At 44.1% G+C, this 16,325-nt stretch overlaps 1 protein-coding gene across 4 annotated transcripts in view; it reads left to right on the forward strand.

Moving 5' to 3' along the window:
* The window catches only part of LOC121291651 (ras/Rap GTPase-activating protein SynGAP-like), a 718,122-nt gene that overhangs the window by 42,034 nt on the left and 659,763 nt on the right, over window positions 1-16,325 (forward strand). Inside the window, exon 1 of one of the 4 annotated variants that reach the window (XM_041213129.1) lies at window positions 4,475-4,560. The exons of 2 other annotated variants lie outside the window; for them this stretch is intronic. The gene's annotated coding sequence lies outside the window, so the exon portion shown is untranslated. Of the gene's footprint in view, window positions 1-4,474; window positions 4,561-5,053; window positions 5,101-16,325 lie in introns of those variants that run through there. One more of the 4 variants, XM_041213130.1, reaches the window with a different exon arrangement.

Consider the following 16,325-nt stretch of genomic DNA (forward strand, 5'->3'; position numbering starts at 1 on the left):
CGGAAAGTAGGCACATCCGACAGTACAGCACTCCCTCTGTACTCCATGGGGAGGAACAGCCTGGATTTTGTGCTCAAGTCCTTTGAGAGGGGTTTGAACCCATGACCTCCATTGCATACTCCACCTTCCTCATCAGGCAGCTTATCGTGGAGCTGCCGTTCACTGTCCTCTGAAGGCAGATGGGATTGTCCAAGAACCCTGTTTCATTGACATGTTCTCACCACGGCTGCATCACAGCTTCCGGATTCTGAACCCCCCGTTGGCTAATTGAAGGGTTTTCTCCCCTGACCTTTGATGGCATTCACTCCATCAAGGGTTACACTGGCCCCGCCTCCTCCAGGAACTCGTCCGAAAGGAGTTGTTGTCCCTCTCTGCGGATGGCACGGTCAGCATGACCACCGGCCCAGCTCCCAGGCCTTGACCTATCACATGTAGCACTGTCTATGGTCACTTCCATTGGCCACTAAAGTAAAAGCAAAATACTGCGGATGCTGGAAACCCGAAATAAAAACAGAAAATGCTGGAAAAGCTCGGCAGCTCTGGCAGTACCTGTGGAGAAAGAAAAACAGAGTTTTGAGCCCATGTGACTCTTCTTCAGAGCCCTTAAAATCAAATCCATATTGCCTTAGGAGAGAATTTTGAAAACGTTTCTTCTCACAAAAAGAGGTGGAATTATAAAACTATCTCCCACAGAAAGCACTGGACAGGAGTTCAATTAATAATTTTAAAGATGAGATCAATAAGATGTTTGCTAGCCAAGGTAGCGAAGGGATTATGGAGACAAGGCAGGTGGACGGAGTTAAGATACAGATCAGCCGTGATCTCACTGAATAGCAGAGCAGGCCAGAGGGGCTGAATGGTTTCCTCATGTTCCTGTGCTCCAACTGGAGTAGCCTTGTTTCTGACCTTTCAGCCAAATTTTCATCCATTTCCAGGGTTTTGTCTGAAACCCTCTAGTTTTGAGTTGAGTTAATTAAGAGCCTTTCACGTGTTACTCCAATCAAAAGTTTCCCACTGTAATTCTGATGGAAAGGTCTGCCCCTTCAGACTTGACCTGGTGGCAACACTCCATCTTTAAGTAAGTTAAGTGGCTATTGTCCATCATGAAAGGGTGACTGGGGTTCGACAAGTTTTCCATTTCAATCTTATCCAGTGCTGAGTGCCAACATTTCCTTCTATGTCTAGACTGCGATATACCTTTCAAGGAAATGACCTCTTTCCAGAGAAGGCCTTTAATATTAATGAGGACGCTGAATGATCGCTTTTGTTAACATTTGGAGCAGCAGAAGAAAGGACTGAAGTGGGCGAGGGGGTGGGGGAAGAGAATCCCGTCACCATAACGACACAGAGAAAACCTTGCAAATACGTCTTGGGCGCAGTTTCCATGGTACTTGTACACTCAAAACATGAGGTGGGTTGGTGAACATGAAAGGAAATGTGTTAAGATCAGGCAGCTTTCAAAACAGTTGACCTTTGACCTCCAACTGCAGCACATCAGATGTTTGCGGTTTGATTATTTTTGGGACGGAGGGATTGCAGTTTAGGCTGAGAGAGCACACTTTGCTTTTTGTAGTGATTCAGTTGCTATGGATAACAACACGAGTGCTTCTTTCTAGTCGCGCCCTGGAATCAGTGTTCCCGTTGTCATACTGTGTGGACCAAGCAAAGCACTTTACAGTGTGAGCTTTAACACATCCTGGCAGCTGGAGCAGGGCCTTGGGACCCATCTTCTGGCATGGGTCCAATTCCGTCCTCATGGACAAACTCAGACCCGGTGGTTTACCAGCCCAAGGATTGGGTACATGTGTTTTACAGGTGATAGCTCCCTGCAAGTTCAGATATTTTGCAAGTCAAAGATGCCAGCCTTCAAAACTTTGCCAGGCCCATTTTCGTACATGGATATTTTGCTAACAGAACGGTGATGGACAGGGACTTCAAGTGGTTCAAATGCATCTCAACTCCAGTCCCAAATTTGGGAGCTTAATCCCAGGCTCATATACGATGCCAGTCAAATATCTGCATGTGAGTTACATTTTTGACCTATCTGTGCATATTATCAACATATTATTAACAATCTCTGTGTTACAGGGGTATAACACTCCTGTATATATTCTATAACACACAGTGTGTCACAGGGTTTAACATTCCTGCATATATTATATAACACACCGTATTTTGCAGGAGTATACCACTCCTGTATATATTATATAACACTGTTACAAGATATACACTCCTGTATATATTATATAACACACTGTGTCTAACAGGGTACAAAACTCCTTTGTATATTATGTAATACACTGTTTTACAGGGGTATAACACTCCTGTGTATAATGCAGCACACTGTGTTATAAGGTATACACTCCTATATATATTATATCACACACCGTGTGTTTAAAGGGTATAACACTCCTGTATATATTATATAACACATTGTGTCTAACAGGGTATAACATTTCTATATATACTATATAACACACTGTGTGTTACAGGGTATAACACTCCTGTGTATATTTTATATAACACCCTGCGTGATACAAGGATATAACAGTCCTGTATATATTATATCTCACACTGTTTCTAACAGGATATAACATTATTGTATATATTAAATAACACACTGTGTTACAAGGTATAACTCTCCTGTATATATTATACAACACCCTGCATGTTACAAGGGTATAACAGTCCTGTATATATTATATCTCACACTGTGTCTGACAGGATAGAACATTCTTATATATATTAAATAACATACTATGTGTTACAGGGTATAACTCTCCTGTATATATAACACATTGTGTCTAACAGGGTATAACACTTCTGTATATATCATATAACATACTGCGTGTTATGGATATAATACTCCTGTATATATTCTATAACACATTGTGCCTAACAGGGTGTAACATTTCTGTATATACTATATAACAGTGTGTTACAGGGTATAACACTCCTGTATATATTATATAAGACACTGTGTGTACAGGCTATTACACTCCTATATATACTATATAACCCATTGTGTCTAACACGGTATAACACTCCTATATATATTATACAACACACTGTGTGTTGCAGGGTATTACACTCCTGTATATATTATATAACACACTGTGTGTTGCAGGGTTATAACACTCCTATATATATTATAAAACACACTGTGTTACAGGGTATAACAGTCCTGACAACATTATATAACACACAGTGTGTTACAGGGTATAACACTCCTGTATATATTATATAACACACTGTGTTACAAGGGTATAACACTCCTGTATATATTATATAACACACTGTGTCGAACAGGGTATAACACTCCTGTATATATTATACAACACTCTATCTGTGACAGGGTATAACACTCCTGTACATATTATATAACACACTGTGTGTTACAGGGTAAAGCACTCCTGTATATATTATATAACAGACTATGTGTTACAGGGATATAACACTCCTGTATATATTATATTACAGTGTGTCACAGGGGTATAACACTCCTATACATATTATTTACCACACTGTGTGTTATAGGGCATAGCATTCCTGCATATATTGTATAAATACAGGGTATAAGACTCCACTAACTATTATATAACATACTGTCTTACAACATATAGCACTCCTTTATTTGTTATATAACCACACTTTGTGTGTTACAGGGTATAACACTCCTGTATTATATTATATTATATAACAGTGTTACAGGGTATAACACTCCTGTACATATTAAATAACACTGTGTGTTGCAGGGATATAACACTCCTGTATATAACATTTCTCTATATTTTTTGTTACAAACTGTGCTTTCTAGGTGTACAGCACTGCTTCCAATGATATATTGGATGATATGTTTTTACAATAATAGGAGTAAGAGCCCTTCCAGATGTTCACTGTACTTGTTACTTTATACATTGTGGCCCTGGGAAATGTTCGATGAGAACCTTTACCTTGTAAGTGCACGCTTGGGGTATCTAATCTACTGAACACAGATATAGGCTGATTTTGCCTCTTTGCTTTCTAATTGTTTTGCTTGAATGCTGAACAAACATGATTGAGCCTCTCTGTCGGAACATGTTCTGTTTCACGGCTGTTTACAAAATGAAATCGGCAGCTGAGCTGACACCCAGGCATGGACATGTGCCTGAGGGAGAAAGAGTTCGTCTGAGCACCGCACTGCACAGCACAATTCTCAGGACTTTTATCTCTTTTGTTTAGATATCCATGCAGGCGTGCTTGGTATCAACAAGAACACAGCTGATCAGGGGAGAATCTCAGAGGGAGAGAGAAAGAGAATAGATTGGAAGTTAAAAGAGTCGGACACATAGAGAGGAAGGAACAAATGACGAGGGACATGAGAGCAAAGGAAATATATGCAAAATGGATGAAGGAAAAGGGCAGAGGAGAGAGATAAAGAGGGGAAAGGAACTGAACGAAAGAGGGAGATGAAGACAAAGGATTGTGAGAGAGAGAGAGAAAGAACAACTGAAACCAAGGAGAGACGGAGGAGAGGGTGAAAAAGGATACAGGAAAGAGGAAGCAGCTAACATTTGTCTGGTAAATGCCGAATTCCTTGCGGGGCTGGGAATCTGAAGTCAAACAAGTAGACAGGCTTGGAAAAGCCCAGCAAAGTCTGGCAGCAGCTGTGGAGCTCTGGAGAAGAGTCGTGCTCGACTCCAAACGTTAACTCTCTTTCTTGCTCTACAGGTGCTGCCAGACCCCCGGAATTGCTCCCAGCTCCTTTGGTTTTGATTGCATTTATGTGGCGCCCTTCACACCCGGAGCAGGTTGTCGAGCATGTTGCAGCCCAGGGCTCAGTGCCCTGGCTTATCCGTGCGGCCAAACAAACATGGGTGATGGCCATTTGAGCTTAACTGGGAACCCCAAGGAATGGGGGCTGGGGGTGGGGGTGGGGGGAGAGATAGAATATCTGCGGCGATATGACTCTCCGCCGACAGCACCGGGAGAACAAAATCAAGCAAGGGGCGGGGAACAAAACCAACTTTGACCCCATCACCGTTCCCTCTGAGCCTGGGCGGCTGTGTTAACAAACCTACACGGACCGAGCAGTTCAGCAGACAGGCTGTGGACAACAAGGTAAAGGAGGAGGGGTGGGGGGGGGGATGGGGAGGGACCACTGCCCCCATTCCTGTCCCACCCAGAGTATCTGTGCCTCCACGCTCCTCAGCCAAAACTACCTGAAGTTAAAGGTGGGAAGTGTGGGTGTGGGGGAGGGGGTGTAAAATGGCCTGAACTCGCCTCTCATCGCGCTGGCCGGGGTAGGTTAAAATCGGAGCCTTCCAATCACACACACACACACACACACACACACACATAGAAATGTCAGCCTTTTTGCTTTAATTCCTGGACTCTGCAGTCCATGACAGAGTCTTGCGCACTTTCCTTATGCAATCCAATTCCACCACACCACCACCCCACCCCACCCCACCCCAAACACCCTCGCCGACCAATCATTTTGTCCCCTTCACATATTTGGCTTTGAGGGGATAGGTGGTCACGTTCATGAGGGAGAAGGGAGTGGGAGGCTGGTGTGCAGCACAGTTCCCCGTCGGGCCGAAAGGCCTGTTTCACTGCTGACTGTCCTATGTCATTTCTGTGTGACAGGCTCCCGCTGTGCTGTCCCGATCCTACAAAAACCAGCTTCGGACGGTAAATGCAAAGCAAGCATTTCACTCCCCGCCACTGGTTTCTGGAGGACACATCCAGCGCTCGAGTTTCAAGTTGGTCCCCCCCATGGTGAGACAGGCAAGCAGCCGGCACTGCACTCCTGACAGAGCAGCAGCAGCCTGCTTTATACACATCATCACCACCTACTGACCTGAATTGAAGCTGCATTGGCTGTTCGGTGCCTTTTTTTTGGGGGGGGGGGGGGGGGGGTGAAAATATACTTTATTAATAAAATACCTGAAAGAACATTACAATTGCCTCTTCGATGTCACTCAGATCAGCCCCCGATGCCGGTGGGTGCGGGAGGTGATTTGTTATATTTTGTAGCAAGTACCTTTCCTCTGCCAACACAGTAAAGAGAGTCTACCCGCTAAACTGAACAATTGGCGGCATTTGATTCAACAACCGCTTCGGTGACTCTCGGTTTGAAACAGTAAAGCTCCTCTACACTGTCCCCATCAAACACTCCCAGGCCAGGTACAGGACAGGTTAGATACAGAGTAAAGCTCCCTCTACACTGTCCCCGTCAAACACTCCCAGGGCAGGTACAGGACAGGTTAGATCCAGAGTAAAGCTCCCTCTACACTGCCCCATCAAACACTCCCAGGGCAGGTACAGCACGGGGTTAGACACAGAGTAAAGCTCCCTCTACACTGTCCCATCAAACTCAGACTTTGCTTTGTTTCAGAAATTCTCATTGTGGATTTGTACCGAACACAGTTGATGACAAAAACAGCCTTTCTCTCGCCGTCCACGGAACTACTCTCTTGTGCTGTGACCAGTTTGTACTTGCCCCTCACACCCCACCCCCGCTTCTTAGTCGATCAACGACATGCTTTGTTTTGGCGAGCTGGGCTATATCAGTAGAGCAGCACTGCTTAACGATGGCAGTACTGAAATAATAAATACTCCCATTCACCTAAAGGTCAGTAGTTTTTAAACGGTCTTCCTACGGAGGTCAGTGATCACATTCTGCCGCACAAAATAACTTGCATTGTGGTTGTGGGATGCACAGTCTCAGGAAGCTGAGTGTAATTACTGACCACTACCAGCCTCTGTTGTTTATGTTCCCATTCCCCATTCCCTGGCCACTGGTCCCGACGGGTTTAGATGTGTTAGTGGCTCTCAGGTCACAGCACAGAGTGCAATCGGACACACTGCTTCAAGCTGGGATAAATAGCAGCTGGAGAATATATATCATCTCCTGGGGCAAGTACCACCAATTGGATAATACAGAAGTTGGACAAGAACTAACTGAAGGCCAACTGTTATCACTTTAGACAAATATAAATTGTAGGGCAGAGGCCACCACTGGGACAAAGACCACCACTGGCACCAGGATCACCACTGGGACCAGGACCACCACTGGGACAAAGACCACCACTGGCACCATAATCATCACTGCGACCAGGACCACCACTGGGTCAAAGACCACCAGTGGGACCAGGCACACAACTGGGATCAGGATCATAACAAGGACCAGGTCCACCACTGGGACCAGGACCATCACTGGGACCAGGACCACCACTGGGACTAGGACCACCACTGGGACTAGGACCACCCCTGGGACAAAGACCACCACCTGGACAAAGACCACCACTGGAAGAAAGACCCCCACTGTCATCAGGACTACAACTGGGACAAAGACCACCACTGGCACCAGGATCACCACTGGGACCAGGACCACCACTGGGACAAAGACCACCACTGGCACCACAATCCTCACTGCGACCAGGACCACCACTGGGATCAGGATCATAAAAAGGACCAGGTCCACCACTGGGACCAGGACCACCACTGAGACCAGGACTACTACTGGGACCAGGGCCACCACACTGGGACAAAGACCACCACTGGGACCAGGACTACTTCTGGGACTGGGACCACCACTGGGGCAAAGACCATCACTAGGATTGAGACCATCACTGGGACTAGGGCCATCACTGGGACAAAGACCAGCAGTGGGACCAGGAATATCACTGGGACCACAATCACCATTGGGACCAGGACCACCACTGGGACAAATACCACCACTGGGATCAGGAACACAACTGGGACCAGGATCGTAACAGGGATCAGGACCACCACTGGGACAAAGACCACCACTGGGACCAGGACCACCACTGGGACCAGGATCATAACAGGGATCAGGACCACCATTGGGACCAGGACCACCACTGGGACAAAGACCACCACTGGGACCAGGACCACCACTGGAACCAGGATCATAACAGGGATCAGGACCACCACTGGGACCAGGATCATAACAGGGATCAGGACCACCACTGGGACCAGGACCACCACTGGGACAAAGACCATCACTGGGACCGGGACCACCACTGGGACAAAGACCGTCACTAGGACTGAGACCATCACTGGGACTCGGACCACCACTGGGACAAAGACCACTACTGGGATCTAGACCACCAGGGACCAGGACCACCACTGGAGCAGGTACCTCAACAGGGGCCAGGCCCATCACAAGGATAAGGGTAAGCACTGGAACATGGTGCAATAATAGATCAAGATCGGCCAAGGCACCAATCAATCAGGCATTTAGTTCTGGATTTGTGTTCTATCCCCTAAAAAACTAGCAGTGATAGGGTCCCTCCTTTCAATTGGACTACCAAATATTATACCTTGATTACATGTATCAGTGCAGCAAGGGATCATGTTGACACCCCCTCCCCACTACCCACCCTGCACGGGACCATATGTAAACAGCCCCACTCTTACCATTTCACCTTCACTGCCAGGTACTGGATATGAACAGGAGCCATCTTATAGATGCTGCGCTCGAGCCTCCTTCCATCCTTTGTGATCTCACTCTATTCCCTTCTACCTTGTACGCTCATCTAGCTTCTGCATAACTGGATCTATCCTATTTGTCTCTGTTACTCCCTGCAGTAGCGAGTTCCGCATTTTCACCACTCTCTGGATCAAGAAGTTTCTTCCCTCTGTCTTGGTGACTGTCTTATATTGATGGCCTTCAGTTTTGCTTTTCCCGACACATGGAACACTTTTTCTCTATCCGCTCTATCAAAGCCTCGTTCCGGACACTCCTTCATCCTTCTCTTTTTCACCTGGCCTATTTATCCTTCCCTGATAGTCGCACCTCAGTTCTGGTATCACCCTTGCAGGTCTTTCTTTTTCCAGATAGTCCTCAGCGGGAGAAGAGAATAGAATTAGTTGAGGAAGGAGAGGAAGAGGTTCGAGTGGAGCATAATGGCAGACATGGACCAGTTGGACTTGGATCAGCTAGTTGGCCTTAGGTGGACTAGCTGGGCCAAATGACCTGTTTCTCTGGTGTAAATTCTATGTAATTCTACATGAAGTATTTATAGCATGGAAACTGAATATCTGGCCCAATGTATCCATGCCCACATTTCTGCTCCACACGAGCCTTCTGCTATACTCTTTATCTAACCCCATCAGCATACCTGTCTATTCCATTGTCCCTCATGTGGTTTTCTCACTTCCCATTAATTGCAGCTAAGCTCTCTGCCACAACTACCCCATGTGGTAGCGAGCTCCACATTCCCACCAATCTCTGGGCAAAAACGGTTTCTCCTGAGCTCCCCATTGAAGTTATTCGTGACTATCTCATGTTTATGGCCCTTAGTTCTGCACCACCCCCCCCCCCCCCCCCCCACCCCTCCAACTATTGGAAACATCTCTATGCCTATTCAATCAAACTCTCATACTTTTGAATACATTTATCGGGTCACCCCACCTAACCAAAGGAAAAAGGCTCCAGCCTCTTCAATTCTTCCTGACCGTTGTATCCTCTCAGTTCTGGTATCATCCTGGTAAATCTTTTTTGTAGTTTCTCCAGCACCTCAATATCTTTTTTATAATATGGAGACTGAACTGTGCACAGTTCCCCAAGTGTGGCCAAGGTTTCATACAAATTCAATGTACCGTCGCTACTTTCTAATCCTCCCCCTCTAGAAATAAAGCCCAGCCGTGGTTTGCCTTTTCAATGACCATACTGACCTGTGAATACAATGGTGGGGCATATGATCATTCTGGAGTTATCTAATTGCTAATCTGCTAGAGCCACATGATTGCTCAGGGTGATATATGATTACTCTTGAGTTATGTAATTACTCTGTTAATAGGTATGATTACTCTGAGGTTATGTAATTACTCTGGTGGTTACTGCGTTGGTAGGAGAGAGAGGTGATTAATGTAGAGGTAAATTTATTCCTAGGCAATAAGATGATGTTAATTGGTGTGAGAAGTGATAACTCTGAGCGATATGTGGTATATAACTGGGTTGAATGCATCTACTTTGTAGGACATGTAACTACTTCATTTGCATGTGATTCGACTATATGGTATATAAGGAATCTATGGATTATTTTATTATACCATAGGAGATGTTGTTACTCTGATGAATATCAGATTATTCTGTGCAGTAGGTTGCTCCTTATAAGCCATTACTCGAGTTAGTGATTAACGTATGAGATGACTCAGAGTGCATGCAGTTACTCTGGTGAGTGATTATGCTGTGGGATACGTGATTAACTTGTGAGACACATACCCCTTTCTGGGGATATGTGATTACTCTAGGGATGCGTGATTTCTCTGGGGATATGTAATTAATGTGGGTGTAAGTGATTACTCTGGATATACGTCATTACTCTGGGGATATGTCATTCTCTGGAGATGTGTGATTACTCTGGGGATATATAATTGCTCCGGGGTACGTGTGATTACTCAGGAATGTGTGATTACTCCAGGGATATGTGATTACTCTGAGGATGTGTGATTATTCTGGAGATGTGTGATGATTCTGGGGTTGAGTGATTACTCTGGGAACGTGTAATTACTGTGGGGATTTGTGAATACTCTGGATTTATGTGATTACCGTGGGAATGTGTGATTACTCCGGGAATATGTGATTGCTCTGGGGATGTGTGATTACTCTGGGTGTAAGTAATTATTCCAGGGATAAGTGACTGCTCTGTGGTTGTGTGATTGCTCTGGGGTATAAGATTACCCTGGTGATATGCAATTATCCTTGGTGCATGTAGGGATGTGTGATTACTCTGGTTATGTGTGATTACTTTGGAGATATATGATTACTCTGGGGAAATGTGATTATTCTGGTTATATGTTTACCTTGGTTATATGTGAAAACTCTGGCTTGTGTGATTACTCTGGGGATGTGTAAATACTCTGGTGATGCCTGATTACTCTGGCTGTATGGGATTACTCTGGGGATATGTAATTACTCTGGGCAAGTGTGATTAATCTTGGGATATGTGATTATTCTGGGAATGATGTGTTTACTCTGCAGATGTGTGATTAACCTGTTGATATATGATTGCTCTGGGGATGTGAGATTTCTCTGGGGATGTGTGATTACTCTGAACATATGTAATTTTTCTGGGGATATGTGATTACTCTGGGCATGCATGATTCATTTTGGGATGTGTGATTGCTCTGGTGACCTGTGATTGCTCTGCAGATATTGGATCACCCTAGGAATGTGTGATTAATCTGGGGATGTGGGAATACTCTGGGTGCATGAGATTACTCTGTGATTTGTGAGTGCTCTAGGGTTGTGTGACTACTTTGGGATGTGTAATTACACTGGGCAGGTGTGATTCTTCTGGGGATGTGTGATTGCTCTGGGGATGTGTGATTACTCTATTTTTTTGTGAGTAATCTGGGGTTGTGTGATTACTCTGGAATGTGTGTTTCTTCTGTGGATATGTCATTACACTGGTGATATGTGATTACTCCAGGGATATGTGATTACTCTAGGGGTGTGGAATTACTCTGGGCATGTGTGATTACTCTGGGTCTATGTGATTACTCTGGGGATGTGTGATTACTCTGGGGATGTGTGATTACTCTGGGGATATGTGAATACTCTGGGGATGTATGATTATTCTGCTGATGTGATTACTCTGGCTGTATGTAAATACCCTGGGGATGTGTGATTAATTTTGGGATTTGCGCTTACTCTGGGGATCTGTGATTACTCTGTGGATATTGGATCACTCTGGGAATGTGCGATTAATCTGGGGATGTGGGAATACTCTGGGTGCATGAGATTACTCTGCAATATGTGAGTACTCTGGGAATGTGTAACTACTTTGGTATGTGTAGTTACACTGGGTAGGTGTGATTCTTCTGGGGGTGTGCGATTGCTCTGGAGATGTGTGATTACTTTGCATATATGTGAGTATTCTGGTGTGTGATTACTCTGAGATGTGTGATTCTTCTGTGGATATGTCATTACACAATGTAATTACTCTGGGTCTATGTGATTACTCTGGGTGCATGTGATTACTCTGGGGTTGTGTAATTACTCTGGGGATGTGTGATTACTCTGGAGATGTGTGAATACTCTGGAGATGTAAGATTATTCTGCTGATATGTGAATACTCTGGCTATTTATGATTACTCTAGGTGTATGTGATTATTCTGGTGATTTGTGATTACTTTTGGGATGTTCAATTACCCTGGGGATATGTGAACACTCTGGGCCTATGTGATTCCACTGGGGAATGTGTAACTACTCCGGGGATATGTGATTACACTGGGGGTGTGTGATTACTCTGGGGGTGTGTGATGACTCTGGGGGTGTGTAATTGCTTTGGGGATGTCTGATTACTCTGGGATATTTAATTACTATGGGTATAAGTGATTACTCTAGATTTATGTCATTTCTCTGGGGATATTCCATTACTCCGGGAATATGTGATTACTCTGGGGAATTGTGATTGCTCTGGCGATGTGAGATTACCCTGAGGATGCATAATTACTCTTGGTGCATGTGATTACTCTGGGTATGTCTGATTATTTTAGGGATCTGTGATTACTATGGAGTTGTGTGACTACTCTGGGATGCATGATTACTCTGGGCAGGTGTGATTCTACTGGGGTTGTGCAATTTATCTGGGCATGTGTAATTACTCTGGGGATGTGGGATTACTCTGAGGATATGGGATTACTCTGGGGATATGTGTTTACTCTGGGGAATTGTGATTGCTCTGGGGATGTGAGATTACCCTGGGGATGCGTAATTACTCTTCGTGCATGTGATTACTCTGGGCATATCTGATTATTCAAGGGATCTGTAATTACTATGGGGTTGTGTGACTACTCTGGGCAGATGTGATTACTCTGGGCAGGTGTGATTCAACTGTGGATGTGGGATTACTCTGGGGATATGTGATTACTTTGGGTGTATGTGAATACTCTGGGGGTGTGTGATTACTCTGGAGATGTCTGATTACTCTTGTGATGGTTAACACACAGAAGACAGAGAGTTTGGATTAATGGGTCTTTTTCACAAGGTCCTAGGGCCTCAATTATTTACTATATATATTTATGACTTGGCGAGGGGGGCAGAGTGTAATGTATCCAAATTTGCTGATGATACAAAAATAGGTGGGAGGGCATGTTGTGATAAGGACATAAGGAATCTGCAAGAGGATATAGACAGGTTGAGTGAGTGGGGAAAAACTTGGCAGATGAGTTTAATGTAGGAAAATGTGAGGTCATCAATCAAAAGGCAGACTATTATTCAAATGGAGAAAGACTCCTAAAAAGGGCTTCCCAGAGGGATCTGGGTGTTCTTGGGGATGAAACACTTAAGGTTAGCATGTAGGTGCAGCAAGTAATTAAGAAGGCAAATTAAATTTTGGCCTGTATTGGTTGGAGTTTAAAAATAGGGAAGTATTGTTACAACTATACAGGGTGATCTATGAAGATTTTGGTCCCCATATTTAAGAAAAGATATTATTTAAGAAAAGATATACTGGCGTTGGAGGCAGTTCAAAAGAGATTCACTAGGCTGATTGCTGTGATGAAGGGGCTGCCTTATCAAAAACGGCTAAACAGGTTAGGCCTTTATTCATTAGAGCTTAGAAGAATGAAGGGTGATCTAATTGAAACATACTAAGATTCTGAGGGGCCTTGACAGGGTAGGTGTTGAGAAGATGTTTCCACTAGTGGGGGAATTCCGAACTAGGGGACATAGTTACAGACAAGGGGGCACTCATTTAAGATGGAGATGGGAAGGAATTTCTACTGTTGGAGAGTAGTGAATGTCTGGAATTCTCTACCCCAGAGTTGTGGAGGCTAGAACACAAAGTATTTGAAGAAGAGGTAGATAGATTTTTGAAATATAAGAGAGATGAGGGCTATGAGGAGCTGGCACGAAAGATGAGTTGAGACCTGGGGCAGATCAGCCATGATCTTATGGAATGGCAGGGAAAGCTTGAGGGGCTGAATGGCCTACCCCTGCTCCTATTTCTTATATTCTTATGTACTCTGGGGATGTAGGATTACTTCAGGGATATGTAATTACTCTGGGCATGTGTGATTAATCTTGGGATGTGTGATTATTCTGGGGGTATGTGTTTACAATGCAGATGCGTGATTAATTTGGGGATATGTGATTACTCTGGGGATAGAACCATAGAACCATAGAACACTACAGCACAGAAAGCAGGCCATTCGGCCCTTCAAGTCTGTGAGATATGAGATTTCTCTGGGGATGTGTGATTACTCTGGGAATGTGTAATTAATTGTGGGCTCTGTGATTAATCGTGGGATTATGGGAATGTATAATTTCTATGGGTGTTAGTGATTACTCTGGATATATATGAATTTCTCTGGGTATATGTCATTATTCCAGGAATAGGTGATTACTCTGGTTATGTGAGATTACTGTGTGGATTTGTGATTACTTAGGGGATGTCTGGTTGCTCTGGGGATGTGTGATTACTCTGGGGATATGTGATTACTCTGTGGATATTGGATTACTCTGGGGATGTGTGATTAAGCTGGGGATGTGCGATTATTCTGGGTCAATGAGATTACTCTGGGTGCATGTGATAGGGCTGTGTGACTACTCTGGGATATGTAGGTATGATTCGTCTAGGGATATGTGGTTGCTCTGGGGATGTGTGATTACTCTGCAGATATGTGATTACTCTGGGGATATGTGATTACTTGTCGATGTATGACTGTTCTGTGGATATGTCATTACACTGGAGATATGTGATTACCCTGGGTGTATATGATTACTATGGGCATGTGTGATTAATCTTGGGATGAGTGATTCCTCTGGGGATATGTGATTACTCTGGTTGTATGTTATTGCTCTGGGGATACATGTTTACCCGGGAGATGTGTGATTACTCTGGGCATGTGGGTTTACTCTGCGAATGTGTAATTACTTGGAGCATGTGTGATTACTCTGGAGATTTATGATTACTCTTGGCATGTGTGATTAATCTTGGGATGTGTGAGTTCTCTGAGAATATGTAATTGCTTTGGGTATAAATGATTTCTCTGGATATGTCATTTCTCTGGAGATATGCCATTACTCTGGGAATATGTGATTACTCTGGTTATGCAGGATTACCCTGTGGATATGTGATTACTCTGGATATGTGGGATCACTCTGTGGATATGTGATTACTTTGGGGATGTGTGATTGCTCTGGGGATGTTGGATTACACTTGGCATGTGAGATTACCCTGTGTCCATATGATTACTCTGAGTGCATGTGATTACCCTGTGGATATGTGATTACTCTAGAGAGGTGTGATTACGTTGAGGATTTGTGAATACTCTGGGATGTTTGATTAGCTGATGATATGTGATTACTCTGGCTGTATGTGATTACTCTGGGTGTATGTGATTACTCTGAGCATGTATGATTAATGTGAAGATATGTGATTACTCTGGGGATGTCTGATTACTCTTAGTATGTGAGATTACTCTGTGGATGTGTGATTACTCTGGGTACATGTAATTACTCTGGATATATGTGATTACTCCTGGCATGTGTGATTAATCTTACGATATGTGATTTCTCTGGGGATGTATGATTGCTCTGAGGGTGTGTGATTACTCTGGGGATGTGTGATTACTCTGTGCCTATTGATTGCTCTGGAAATTGGGTTGTGGAATTACTTTGGTCCTATGTGATTACTTAGGGTGCATGTGATTACTTCAGGAGTATGTGGTTACTCTGGGGACGTGTGATTACTCTGGCCCTAAGTGAACACTCTGGGCCTATGTGATTACTCTGGGGATGTGTGAATGCTCTAGGGATGTGTGATTTTTCTGAGAATATATAATTTCTATGGGTGTTAGTGATTACTCTGGATATATATATGAATTTCTCTGGGTATGTGTCATTATTCCAGGAATATGTGATTACTCTGGTTATGTGAGATTACTCTGTGGATTTCTGATTACTGAGGGGATGTTTGATTGCTCTGGGGATGTGAGATTATCCTAACGATATGCAATTAATCTTGGTACATGTGATTATTCTGGGGCTATGTGATTAATCTACGGATTTGTGATTACAATGGGGATGTTTGATTACTCTGTGGATGTGTGATTGCTCTGGTTTTGAGTGATTACACTGGGAATGTGTGATTTCTCTGCGATATGTGAGTACTCTGGGGTTGCGTGACTACTCTGGGATGTGTGATTACTCGGGACAGGTGTGATTCCCCCAAGGATATGCAATTACTCTGGGGATGTAGGATAACTGATGATTTGTGATTACTCTGGCTGTATGTGTTTACGCTGAGGATATGGGAATACTGTGTTGATGTGGATTTACTCTGGGGATATGTAATTACTCT

The sequence above is a fragment of the Carcharodon carcharias genome, chromosome 19, assembly GCF_017639515.1.
Source record: "Carcharodon carcharias isolate sCarCar2 chromosome 19, sCarCar2.pri, whole genome shotgun sequence".
In the NCBI taxonomy this organism is placed as follows: Eukaryota; Metazoa; Chordata; class Chondrichthyes; order Lamniformes; family Lamnidae; genus Carcharodon; species Carcharodon carcharias.